The sequence below is a fragment of the Conger conger genome, chromosome 14, assembly GCF_963514075.1.
Source record: "Conger conger chromosome 14, fConCon1.1, whole genome shotgun sequence".
NCBI lineage: Eukaryota > Metazoa > Chordata > Actinopteri > Anguilliformes > Congridae > Conger > Conger conger.
This window is the reverse complement of record NC_083773.1, coordinates 43,007,797-43,020,426: the sequence shown is the minus strand read 5'-3', so window position 1 is coordinate 43,020,426 and position 12,630 is coordinate 43,007,797. Positions and strand designations below refer to the sequence as shown.

At 43.0% G+C, this 12,630-nt stretch overlaps 1 protein-coding gene across 1 annotated transcript in view; it reads left to right on the top strand.

Annotated features, from left to right (window-relative positions):
- The first annotated feature begins 1,606 nt into the window (after positions 1 to 1,606).
- itgb7 (integrin, beta 7) overlaps positions 1,607 to 12,630 on the top strand; it is a 34,769-nt gene continuing 23,745 nt past the window's right edge. Inside the window, exon 1 of the mRNA XM_061220968.1 lies at positions 1,607 to 1,692. The gene's annotated coding sequence lies outside the window, so the exon portion shown is untranslated. The remainder of the gene's footprint in view (positions 1,693 to 12,630) is intronic.

Sequence of the window (12,630 nt, the reverse complement as noted above, 5' to 3'; positions counted from 1 at the left end):
TACAATATTTGTAACCTACACTCTTTATTAGGAAATGTTTTTACTTTATTACACCTACTTATACTTGCGATTATCTAATTAGCCAATTGTGTGGCAGCAGTGCAATGCATACAATCATGTAGATATGGATCAGGCGCTTCAGCTAATGTTCGTATCAACCATCTGAATGGGGAATGTGGGGCAGCGTGTACCGTACTGGTCATGGTAAATGACTGGGACACGCAAGGTCAGTCGTTCTAATCCCGGTGTAGCCACAATAAGATCCCCACAGCCATTGAGCCCTTGAGCAAGTCCTTTAACCCTGCATTGCTCCAGGGTGGGATTGTCTCCTGCTTAGTCTAATCAACTGTACGTCGCTCTGGATAAGAGCATCTGCCAAATGCCAATAATGTAATGTAATGTAATGGGAAAAGATTTGATCTAAGTGACTTTGACTGTGGAATTGTTGTTGGTGGCAGACAGGGTGGTTTGAGTATCTCAGAACCTGCTGATCTCCTGGGATTTTCACGCACACTAGTCTCTAGAGTGCAAAGAATAGTGCAAAAAAAAATCCAGTGAGCAGCAGTTCTGCAGACAGAAACGCCTTGTTAATGAGAGACGTCAGAGGATGGCCAGACTGGTCAAAGCTGACAGGAAGTCCAAATAACCACAGAAGAGTATATCTGACCACACAAAGCAGTGGTCAGGCTACAGCAGTAGAAGTCTAAAAAATAAGTCTAATAAATACCTAATAAAGTGCTCACTGCTCATCTTCCTGATAACGCTGTCCCAATTCTGACAAATCAAGTCTTTAATCCAATTATATTTTCTACCTGCTTTTCCTATCATATTTCATCTGATTCCTTCCAAACGATATCATATGCCTTTTCTGCCATTACAAATTCTTTATTAACTTGAGCTTTTTTAAATCTCTGTTTCCAGACACATAACAGGGTCCATGGTTCCTCTACCCCTCCTAAATCCACGAGATAGATAGTCCTCTGCTTTACATGTAAAATGCTAATCTTTCTGTAATCATCCTTTCCATTATCTTTCCTGTATGTGATGTCAGGGCTATTGGCCTATACCAGTTGGTAATATTCCCGCTTCTCACTCATTATAAAAACCTGGCAACATCATAGATGGTAAAACACCTCAATGCTTTAGCATTACATAGCAGTTTTCATCCTTCCCAGGAGATGTTAGTCCAGGTCTTACTATTGCCCTCTTCATTTCTTCCAAAGTAGATGAAGCATGATAATCATAATATCCCGAGAGCTTTAGATCTTTCTTTCACTACATTATCACACTCATCTGTCCACCAGGGAACCACCTTTCTCTTCATTCTACCTTTACTTTTAGAAACTGACTGATGAGCAGCTTCTAGTTGTTTTAAAGTTTTTATCAATCTCCTCAATATCTTCTAAGCCTATATGTATCCATTTCTATCTCGCATATATATATATATTTAAACATTTCCCAATTTGCACCGCTAAAATCCCACTTCCCCAATATTTCCACTTGTTTCTTATGACCAACAATAGAAAAAGATACGATACGCCTTCGTCTTTGACAAATGGTTTTTATTGGATAATATGTCTAACAAGCTTAATTATCGACCAATAGAGAGAGTGCTCTATCTGCCATACACTTGAATAGATCAACGCATTCGTTTCGTGTGTAACTGTTGGAAATCTTCGACGCAAGAGAAACGTGAGTATCCAATATAAAACTAAGGCAAATGGAAAGATTACATAAAATCACAGTGAGTGATGCTTCAGCCGCAGGAAAGTGTAAAAAAGGGAAAAGAGAGCTAACCTTGTAAAAAATAAATTAAAAAAAAAACCTTTTCAGCCTGATGAAATCTGTCGACGAAACGAATCGCGAACAGCGCAGTTTTTTCTGCGGCTTGAAGTCCATAGTTTATACTGCACTTTTTAAGAATTTTTTTTTTTTATATACAGGGTTTGCGCTCTTTTTTCTTTGAAATGGCAAGGCAACGGTTTTAATTGCTACAGTAAGCAACACAGCTCCATTCTACCTTAGTATGAGATAATTAAAAAGAGAGCGTCGAGGTGATCTATCTATTCAAAGGGTGGGCTTTTCATGACTTAAAGCCTCACGTAATTTTAGATTTACTTTCTCTGTATTATTTTATTTGAATGTGTGATAATTAGTACTTAGGTAAGCATATCCTTGAAAGTATTTACTTTACTAACCATACTTTGAGAAACAACATAATTATAAGGCATATATTCGCCGTGCTTAGTCTACTACTTAGTATAATTTGAGGAGCAGATGTAAAAATCCATTTACCATTCATTCTTCCAATATACTTCAAATTAAATCTGTGCTGTGGAGCCCTTTACATTTGAGAATTAAGTTTTATCATCATTCTAAACAGTATCATCCACAAAAAGACACTGGCTTAAAAACTAGAACACTATTTCCTGGCCAAAGAAAGTGTAATTGTGGATCACAGGCTCATCTTTGGACGTTGATACAGAAATTTTATTTGAGTAATATTTTCTATGGTTGGTGGGGGTGGGTCTTAGATTGCACTGCATTGTGGATCTGCAGGATCTGGAACTTTCTGTAGTTGAACCCAGGCTGACATGCAAGTCCATATTTAGTGAACTCTGTTTTTCAAACAGTAAGAATAATATAATATACTAGTTTGTATTATTGTCTATTTCCTTCTACAGTGCTGGAGACCTGTATTAGGGCAGTGTTTCAGCTGAAATTGCTGTAGTAGACACAATGTACCTTCTGTCCTCATTAAATGCAGTAGTGTTCTTTTTTAACGGAGGCCTTTTTTTAAGCAAAAACCACATTAACAGTATATTTAGCAGTCACATTGAAACGGTGGGAGTGTCACAGAAGCACTCAACTAAAGCTCCATGACTTATCATGCAGCGCACAAGGAAGCTGCAGCCAGAAGGCATACAACTGGGGCACAGGAAGTCAAACCGCCAGCCTGTGGTCAGAATGTCTGCTGTTTAAGCAAATAGTAATTCAAAGATGATTGGCTGCTTTGAAGATAACGGAGAGTGAAACATGCTCAACTTACGATTTGCTGATAATATTGCCATTTAGGCTAATAATACTGCACCTCATAATTAAATTATGCAATATTTCAGTTGTCACTTTTCCTTTTCATCTGCCAGCTCTGGGCTAGGAAAGACGTTCTATACCATTATATTGATCCAGACATACAAGTACAGAACAAAAAAGCTAATAAACAAGAAGACTCCCATTAACCCCTTAAGTCTCACTGGGCCAGTGTGGGTGTTTTTGCATAAATTAAATTTTTAACAGCGCAATTTTCAATCACTATGGTAACGGGATATACCGTTTGAAAGTGTTAAAACTCATGGTTGTATCTGTATTACCTCTTTTAAGATGCCATTGCTGCAAGAGTCCAGCGAACCAAATTCATAATAATGCAATTCTAAAAACATGTTAACTCAGAGAAACATCAAGTCCATTGTTCACTTAAAATTTCTGTGGCGGAATTATCATTGTTGTTTGGTTTGCTGCTGCGTACTTCTACAAAAGTACCTGTATATATGATTGCTATTACCTACGTTTTGTATTGGCTGTCTGGAAAACGAAGAACATACAAACTTCTCTGACCAGTATCAGTAATCCTGTTCACAGTAAAGGTGTGATCCCCATCCGTGAGCAAAAAATACAGTATACTTCAGCTGAATCTTGAACCGGCTAGTGGAATTGTATTGAAGTAACGACTGATTAGTATTTTAGCTAATGACATTTGTTAGGCTTTCTAAAAGAAACACAGCATTTTTTTTGCCTGCATAACGAAATGGGGGCGGCACGGATGGTGCAGTGGGTAGCACTGCCGCCTCACAGCAAGGAGGTCCTGGGTTCGAATCCCCGTCGGCCGGGGCCTCTCTGTGTGGAGTTTGCATGTTCTCCCTGTGTCTGCGTGGGTTTCCTCTGGGTACTCCGGTTTCCTCCCACAGTCCAAAGACATGCAGGTTAGGCTGATTGGAGAGTCTAAATTGCCCATAGGTATGAGTGTGTGAGTGAATGGTGTGTGTGCCCAGTCCTGTGATGGACTGGCGACCTGTCCAGGGTGTGTTCCTGCCTTTCGCCCAATGTATGCTGGGATAGGCTCCAGCCCCCCTGCGACCCTGTTCAGGATAAGCGGGTTAAGATAATGAATGGATAACGAAATGGTAGCATTTTCAATACACATGTTTTGGCAAAAAAACTGTACTTGAGATTTTGTGGCCAAAAATGTTGACATTTTACAACAAGTCTTTCTAGCCTCTCGAGTATTTTCAACTGAATATTTCTGAGGAAGACAGTGAAAACACCTTTGGCTCCACAATAGAGGGCATTTTCATCGTCGATCACTGATTTTAAATGGTGTCCCATCTAAATACATTATCAAAATATTGTATTATTATTATTCAGTATGCTTATAAATTAGGAGAAATGTTTCAGTGATCGCCAAGACCCAGGCGCTCCCATACTCAGGCAGGTAGCAGGTGTTGGCTGTCTTCGCTTTCAGGGACTGCACGTTAATGTGCAGGGTATTAGGCAGGGGGAGTTTGTTTGAGTCTTTAGTCGTTGACGAATGCCACCCTTACGTCCACGTTCCCTCTTCCGTTCCGTTTTAAAGGTACAGTAGGTAATTTCGGACTTCTAGAGGTCAAGAGAGGAATAGCAGCAACAAACACCTTCAAACCACAACACTGTTTATCCCTCCCCCTTCTCTGTAAATTGTTGAAACGCCATTGGCTGTGGCAATTAGATCCAATTTTCAACCAATGAGCTTGAATTATTGTACAGTTATACAATGTTTTGGTACAGAGTGTTGGGCTATCAACTATATATTTTGAAACCCAAATTTAAGGACTACAAACACAGGCAGAGAGTGAGTCAACATGTGAGTGAGCCTTTTTCAATGATAGGAAGGGATTTACAGTGGTCTTGTAACAATGTTTTAACACAAAGATCGCCTGTCTTTAAGACAGTTTGGCATCGAGTCCTACAATGGTTTGATTGCGTAGCAACAGCATGGATTCTCCACCAACATCATTTCACTGTCAAAGCCACTTAGATCACATTTCTTCCCCATTCTGATGGTTGATGTGAACATTATCTGAAGCTCCTGGCTTGTATCTACATGTTTGTATGCATTGCATTGCTGCCACGCAATTGGCTGATTAGATAATCACATTAATAAATAGGTGTAATAAAGGAAAAATGTTCCTAATAAAGTGCTCAGTGAGTGTATATATATATATATATATATAAAATTATTTTTTCCAGCTAATGCAGCCCCAATATTTTAACATATTTTATGTGTGATATGTTTTTGGGTAGAGAAACAGAAAAAAGGAAGACAACATGAACAATCACAAGTTATTTCCGATACGTTGTTCCTCAATTTTGGCAAAGTGCCTGTAGAGACTTGAAACAGGGTCTTTATCTGATGCAGAAAGTGAAATACCCAACACGCTACAAGTCAGCTAAAGAAAGGAGGACCCAAAAGGTGCTTTACGACCAGGACAGATAAATAGAGACGGTGGAGCAAACTCGGCTCAGAGTCAAAAACAGAACGCACCACGAGGTGTATAAATACCCTCTGATTAATTACATAGTGTGGGCTGCACATGTCAACATCATGAAGTTCCTGACCAATAATATCCATCTATCCATCCATTATCTTAACCTGCTTATCCTGAACAGGGTCGCAGGGGGGCTGGAGCCTATCCCAGCATACATTGGGTGAAAGGCAGTGTAGGGGTCCTCGCACGGGCCGCCAAATAACGCAGGGATTTTACTCTCTACGAAACCGGGGCGCCAGTTAAACGTTGTGTAGCAGTATAACTGCAAAAAGTAATCAGTCTCATAAAATTACTATTATCAGAAATATCTAACCACAAATTTAGTATTTTAATTAATAATTAAAATAACCAATATTAATGATTAAACATACCGATAACCTGAAGGTTGGAAGTTCTTCGAAAGACTGCTTTAACTCGGCTCTCATGTCTATGTGATTCCAAAACGGACACCGGGGTTTAATAAAATATATTTATTAAACAAACGTAAAACACAGAACAGATAAACTAAGGGAAGCTAGTAAGGAAATTTAGTTGGGTATGTGTGTGTGCGTGTGTGTGGAGCGCGCAAGCGCGCGTGTCGCTTGAACAAAGGAAAGGTGAAAGTGGGAGTAGCTAGCTTGGGTAAGCTAGAGTTCCGGGTGTGTTAGTTATTGTTAGCTGTGAGAAGACTACTTGCGTAGTGCGCAAAAGACGGCGAATCAATTCACGTACATATATAGCTAACAAAATACATTCCAATGATAAGACGGCAAATATGGAAACACAGATTCACAAAAACAGTTAAGACTAAACTAAACACTGGCTATGCCTGAATGTTTGTTCTCTTACTGAGTCCATACGCATTGGATCCAAAAGACGTGCTGTCCTTGTAGGAGCCGCGATGGTGCTGTGAATGTGTGTCCCGGAGAGATGCGCAGGCTGGGGCGTCTTAGCCGCGCGTTGTTGTCTGGTCCGCTCGGTTGCTGGAAGGATGTTCGTTGGTCCATTTTCCGGGTGGAAAAGTTTGTTGCTGTTGTTCTTTGGTGAGCTTTGCAGGGGTAAACTGATGTAGCGTTCCGTGTACACCAGTTTCCACTCGCTTTAGGCCACGAAGTTACCGCGAGGTAACTGGGTGTGTCCGTAGGCCTGGTAGTGCGCTGTGCAGCATTCAGCCTCTGTCCGAGTCTCGGAGCAGATGAGCTGAAGCGAATGGCCAAAAAGGGTGCGTCCAAGAGAAGAAGCAGAAGAGGCAGAAGAAGCAGAAGAGAGATCCCAAGAACGTGTCTTGCTCTTATGGGACCGTTTATTGCTCCCGCCATTACGGGATTGGCTGAACCAAGTTAGACGTCATTCGTGGTGGACATCGCAGAATTTTCCTGTGGGAATGTGGAAGTTGTAGTCCCTACAGCAGGAATACACCCTGGACAGGTCGCCAGTCCATCACAGGGCACACACCATTCACTCACACACTCATACCCACAGGCAGTTTAGACTCTCCAATCAGCCTAACCTGCATGTCTTTGGACTGTGGGAGGAAACCGGAGTACCCGGAGGAAACCCACGCAAACACATGCAAACTCCACACAGAGAGGCCCCGGCCGACCAGGATTTGAACCCAGGACCTCCTTGCTGTGAGGCGGCAGTGCTACCCACTGCACCATCTGTGCCGCCCCCAAATAATATCCACATACATAGAATAATGATATAGATGACATGCTCAAAGTTACATAAAAAAATTTCAGTGAGGAAACAGAGCCATGATTGGTTTTGGCGTAATGGCGTGCAATAGCACATGGCAAATGTTTTGTGCAAATTGTGGTCTTGTGTTCAGTGATACAACTTTACAGCAAGCATTTTATTAGGTAGACCAGCTTGTTAATGCAAATATTTAATCAGTCAGTCATGTGGCAGCGACTAAATGCATACAGGCATCCAGACATGGTGAAGAGGTTCTGCTGTTTTTCAGACAAAATGTCAGAATGGGGAAGATCTAAGTGACTTTGACCGTGGAAACAGTTTGATAGACAGGACTGTGAAAATGACAAATGCAAATGCATGTGCTTGACGTGATTCACACATTAAGGTTCCTAGCAGAGCGTGAGGCAGTCATTGTAGTACCATTAATGGTGACTGAGAGCTCTTACAACACATTACAACAGTGGTATGCAGAAGAGCATCTCTGAACACACAATGTTGTCATTTCAAGTTCTCTGCCATCTCCTCTTTCTGGATCTAGATAGCACCAGACTTCCACTGAAACATACATCATTGTACACTTCACCGGGGAGTGGAGGAGGGCGAAGTTTAAGCCATTACGATGGGAACTCTCATACAGGGTGGTCTGTAGCGTAGTGCTTAAGGTATCTGACTGGGACCCGCAAGGTCGGTGGTTCGATCCCCGGTCTAGCCACAATAAGATCCAGCAAGGCCCTTAGCCCTGCATTGCTCTAGAGGACCATTGTCTCCTGCTTATTCTAATCAACTGTACGTCGCTCTGGATAAGAGCATCTGCCAAATGCCATTAATGTAATGCAGTGTAATAATGGGACAGTGGAGGGAGGGAGTTCACACTGTAATGTAATAATGGGACAGTGGAGGGAGGGAGTTCACACTATAATGTAATAATGGGACAGTGGAGGGAGGGAGTTCACACTGTAATGTAATGGGACAGTGGAGGGAGGGAGTTCACACTGTAATGTAATAATGGGACAGTGGAGGGAGGGAGTTCACACTGTAATGTAATAATGGGACAGTGGAGGGAGGGAGTTCACAATGTAATGTAATAATGGGACAGTGGAGGGAGGGAGTTCACACTGTAATGTAATAATGGGACAGTGGAGGGAGGGAGTTCACAATGTAATGTAATAATGGGACAGTGGAGGGAGGGAGTTCACACTGTAATGTAATAATGGGACAGTGGAGGGAGGGAGTTCACAATGTAATGTAATAATGGGACAGTGGAGGGAGGGAGTTCACAAAGACTGGTTTCCGGGGCACAGAGGGTGGTTGTGGAGTGAATAGAGTATGTATTTCGCAGACTAACGGGATGCTCCCTTTGTGTTCTATCCCATAACCAGTTCCACATCCTCTCTGAAATGGCTCCTGTCATTCCTACCATCCTCATTGTGATAATGAGTTTGTCATGCAGTGCCTTTAAAAAAAAAATCTTAGTATATTGTATAATCATAAGCCCTGCTAACATCAAAACACTTGGTAGCTTCCTCAATGAATGCCAAAAGGTTTGTCAGGCATGACCTACCCTTACGAAAACAAATTTCATCAACTGAATGAGAGTTCCCATCACTACTGTGCAATGCGGTTTAATGGGGCCTCACCCATAAATAAATAACCTCCCTCAAAATAATGACTGCATTGCCTAAAGGGGACATTTTTTACACAATTTTCCATCAGAATCAGAATCAGAATCAGAAAGCTTTATTGTCATTGCACAAACAATACAACGAAATTTGATGTGCAGCACCTAAAACGATACATGCATACACACACTACACACCCTACACATTCATGCACCCACACACTACACACATTACACACTCACGCACCCGAGTTTAAAAGCAGCATAGGAGAACATTTCAAGCAGTAGAAAAATATTGCACGTCCCACAATTATTAAAATAAATATATATAAATAAACTATGGATTAGCCCTGAGTGTTATGATGCAGATGTGATGGCAATAGGGGGGGAGTGTTTATTTAGTTCAGTGATGGCTCTTGGAAAGAAGCTGTTCTGCAGCCTGGAGGTGCGGGCTTTGAAGGCCCTGTATCGCCTTCCAGATGGCAGCAGAGAAAAGAGGTGATGAGAGGGGTGGGTTCCATCTTTCAGGATGCTGCTAGCTCTGCGGAGGCAGCGTGACCTGAAGATGTCATCCAGTGTGGGCAGGGGAAGTCCGATGATTTTCTGCGAAGTGTTAATGACTCTCTGCAGGGATTTCCTTTCCGTTTCTGTGCAGTTTGCATACCATGCCATGATGCAATAGGTTAAAATGCTCTCGATAGAGCAGTGGTAAAAGGCCTTGAGCAGCTCAGCAGACAAGTTGGTTTTCTTGAGTGTCCTTAAAAAATAGAGCCGCTGTTGGGCCTTTTTTACCAGTGCCGTGGAGTTGGCTGACCATTTGAGGTCCTCAGTGATGTGGGTCCCCAAGAACTTAAAGCAGGAGACCCTCTCCACTTCCATGGTTAGGGGGGAAAGGTCCCCTCTGCGTCTCCTGAAGTCGATGATGATTTCTTTAGTCTTTTTGATGTTTAGTGTGAGGTTATTGTCTGTGCACCATCCTATCAGTTTGTGGACTTCATCTCTGTAGGCTGTCTCATCACTGTTGGAAATCAGTCCCACCACTGTTGTATCATCTGCAAATTTAATTATTGTGTTTGAGGGGTGTGTGGAGATGCAGTCATGTGTGTAGAGGGAGTAGAGCAGTGGACTCAGCCTTGTGGTGCGCCGGTGCTGAGGGACAGACTGGAGGAGAGGTGTGGGCCGAGTCGGACTGTCTGTGGGCGGTTGGATAGAAAGTCTTTAATCCACATACACAGAGAGTTGCTGAGACCCAGGTCGAGAAGTTTGGTGGCCAACCTACTGGGGACAATTGTGTTGAACGCCGAGCTGTAATCTATAAAAAGCATTCTCACATATGTCCCACTCTGGTCCAGGTGCGCCAGTGCTGTATGAAGGGTTGTGGCGATAGCATCCTCTGTGGACCTGTTTGCTCTATATGCATACTGATGTTGGTCCAGGTTAGGGGGGAGGGCAGATTTAATGTGCTTCATAACCAGTCTCTCAAAACACTTGGCGATGACAGGGGTGAGTGCCACAGGTCTATAGTCATTAAAAGTGCTGATGTTGCTTTGTTTGGGCACTGGGATGATTGTGGATGATTTGAGGCAGGTCGGCACAGTAGCTTGGGACAGAGACAGATTTAAAATGTCTGTGAAGACATCTGCAAGCTGGTGGGCACAGTCTCTGATCACTCTCCCTGGAATCCCATCCGGCCCCCCCGCCTTCCTTGCATTCACAGAATTTAAGATTCGCCTCACTTCCTGTGTCTGTACAGTCAGTATGTGGTCTGAGGCCGTTGGTGAAGGTGCAGCTCCATTATCAAGCCCCACTGTTTCAAAGCGGGCAAAGAAATGATTGAGCTCCTCTGCCAAGGAGACATTATTGTCGGTAGGTGGCTCCTGGTTACTCCTGTAATTTGTGATCTGCTGGATGCCCTGCCACATATGTGCCGGATCCCTGTTGGTGAAGTGATCCTCGATTTTTTCCTTGTATGCAGCTTTTGCCTGCTTAATGCCTTCTTCAAGTTGTGCCTGGCTGTGCTGTAATGCTCTCTGTCACCTGATCTGAAGGCTGTATTACGCTCCTTCAACAGGGTCTGGACCTCTTTAGTCATCCAAAGTTTCCTGTTTGGGAAGACACGGATGCGTGTGTCGATGGCGACATTTTCAATACAGGTCCTGATGTAGCAGAGAACAGTAAAGGTGTAGACATTCACATCTTGATCAAAGAACAGGTCCCAGTTGGTACGCTGGAAACAGTCCTGCAGTTGGAAAGAGGCATCCACGGGCCACTTTTGAACAGTTCTGGTGGTGGGTTCCTGTTTTTTAATAATGGGGCTGTAAGCTGGAGTTAGGTACAGTGACAGGTGATCAGACTGGCCCATATGTGCGAGGGGGGAGGCTCTGTATCCCTTGGTAATGTTAGAGTATACACAGTCAAGTGTGTTATTCCCTCTAGTTGCACATTTAACATGCTGAATTTTGGGAGCACAGTCTTAAGATTTGGATCAGTCCATTACCAGGCATTTGGTGACAGACTACATTGTTTAGTGGAAGTGTATATTGTTCTCTGTAAGAATTACGGCATGCTTCAGCAAGACACATAACCAACTCACCCGCCATGACACATGACCAACTCAACCGCCAAGACACACGACCAACTCACCCGCCAAGACACATGACCAACTCACCCGCCAAGACACATGACCAACTCACCCGCCAAGACACACGACCAACTCACCCGCCAAGACACACGACCAACTCACCCACTTGTGCATATGAATGCAGCCTGCTGCAGAGTAATTAGGGATGTGTTTCTACAGTGAAAAAAGTATTTTAGATTAACCACATTTTCTAGTCTCTTTTGAGTGGGACCAGACTGCATGGGGCCATATGTACTGCTAAAGCTACAAAGCCAAAAAAAGAAAAGAGAACATTTTTTCGACTGGCTGAGTCAGTCACCAGATAGGGAACCACGGTGGCGCAACAGGCTAGACTTGCGGTTGCAGTTCAATTTCTGGTCCTGCCAAAAGCCAAGTTTGGCCAGCTCACACGGAACTGCATAATTGGCTCGCTGCTCCAGAGGGAGGGTCTTGGCAGGGTTAGTAGATCACCGCACAATAAAGCACCTCGGGCACCTCAGAATCACAGTCACAAGCATGAGACGAGACGGCTTGAAGAAGGTGTGTCGCTCTCCTTCGGGCCACTGAGGGACGGGGTGTGGGCGGTGTATCTAATACTAGCTCTAATTGAATCAGACAGGGCACAATTGGCTACCAAAAAGGGAAAAAATAAATTAAAATGTTTTATTAGACAAGGGGAATCAGAGTTTTAAAAACTCATTTTCAATTATTATTGTACTTATATTTGATTCTTTTTCAATAAATAAATCATTTTTAGCTGGATACATTCTTGACATGTTCCACTTTTTTCCACTGAAACATTTTTGCAGAAGAATACCAGAACATACGGCGTCTCATTTTATTAAGTGTCTCTGAAGTTAGGCCGAGAGCCGTTAAGTGCAACAGGTGAAATGCTACACTAGCACAACTGAGCGCTTACACAGTCCATTGTCTAGGAATCATATTTGGCAGTAATTTGTCCATTGAGAGTGTTTCTCAACTCTAGTCCTACTTACCAGAAGGTTTTTGTCGTAACCAGGAACTCACTGATTTAATGACTGAACCAATCAAACGGCCAAAAATGCCCTTGATGAGTGTGGAGTGGAGTTGTGGAGTTCCTGGTTACAACAAAACCTTCTGGCGAGTGGGCTGCA